This window comes from Sceloporus undulatus, unplaced genomic scaffold, assembly GCF_019175285.1.
Source record: "Sceloporus undulatus isolate JIND9_A2432 ecotype Alabama unplaced genomic scaffold, SceUnd_v1.1 scaffold_4475, whole genome shotgun sequence".
NCBI lineage: Eukaryota > Metazoa > Chordata > Lepidosauria > Squamata > Phrynosomatidae > Sceloporus > Sceloporus undulatus.
In genome coordinates, this window is record NW_024807395.1 from 1935 (window position 1) to 3295 (window position 1361).

Sequence of the window (1361 nt, forward strand, 5' to 3'; positions counted from 1 at the left end):
TAATTCAGAGGTTCTTAACCTGTGGTTAATGGACAGATTTCAAGGGGTCTGGTAAAGGTGGCATAAAAGTGTTTTTCCCTTCAGTTTCCTTCCTGGTGCTTTTAATTTTCCCATCACAGTGAATTTTAAGGTCAAAAAAATAGTATTTTCAGGTACTTTCTTTGTTTCAGACCATTTATACTAATTGTAATTAGTTTTATTTGTTCACTGCTTTATCACATGTGTGTTTCTCTTTTTGGATACTGTTTGGATATATTAGTGATTGCCATTGGTGATTTAAAGTAAAGGATATATATTTTGGTCTCCTTAGTATGCTCTACTTTATTTTAAAATGTTTCAATAATTTAACACATCCTAGGAATGAAATTTGCTTTGTATCAAATTTCTTTATATATTATCATACTACTATGTATTTTTATTTGCAATTGCATTCTTTGGACTTGATATGTATTACCTATTGGTTTATGTCAGGGGTAGGCAATCTTTTTGAGCCGGGGGCCGGGTTGCTGTCCCTCAGACAACTGGGGGTCCGAAGCCAAAAAATAAATAATTAAATATTTTTTTTAAAAAATTAAATATATAAATAAACCAGGACAAATGTAGGACAAAATTTTCAAATGGAAGACACTTTTTAAAAAAAAAAATGGAGGACACGTGAAAAAAATTGCTGATTTTTAAAAAAACGTTAATATCAATGCATGTTTCTGAGGCTTCTATAGACAATTGCCCCCCAAAGGCCTTGGCAGCAATCGGTGGCAGGACCGGGCTGGGGCCAGTCCCAAGGCCTCGCCGGACCACATCCGGCCCGTGGGCCGCAGGTTGCCTACCTCTGGTTTATGTTAAACTGTATTCCTAAATATTTTCTAATAAAAGGTTTAATCTGTTCTTATCAGTTTAATATCTGATACGTCCTCTATTTGAGGACTATATATTAAATGGATTTTTGGAGCTGGGAGATGGAATAGGAGCTTGCTCCGTCCACTCCACGCATCGACCTGGTATTGCAGTGCCTCCAGGAACGGTGCACCTCCCCTTTGGGGGGGAATATCACTGGTTTAAACACAGATTGAGTTACTAATGGGCTTTTGGAGCTTCATGTCTGGGGTAGAAGCTTCTCAGGAGAGCTCAGAGTTCTTCCCCTGGGAGGCCTGGCATCTAAGGGGAGCTGACCCCAGTCAAAGCATGGAGGGAGTCATAGGCAGGTTACACACCTCCCTAACCCTAAAAAATGACGTGGCGTCCTCGCTCCGCGCCAGGGCGCCTAGTGCACCCTTAGCGCGGACCAGGAAGGAGCTCCGTTTCGGAGCTCCTCCCTGGTTTGTGGCGCCGCTTTGCCGCTTCAGACGGCTGCGCCCAGCAAA

The 1361-nt window shown here is 41.7% G+C and overlaps 1 non-coding gene across 1 annotated transcript; it reads left to right on the forward strand.

Moving 5' to 3' along the window:
• The first annotated feature begins 843 nt into the window (after positions 1 to 843).
• Positions 844 to 1032, forward strand: LOC121918111. The gene has a single exon (XR_006101158.1). It is a non-coding gene; the product is annotated as a U2 spliceosomal RNA (small nuclear RNA).
• The last annotated feature ends 329 nt before the right edge of the window (positions 1033 to 1361 follow it).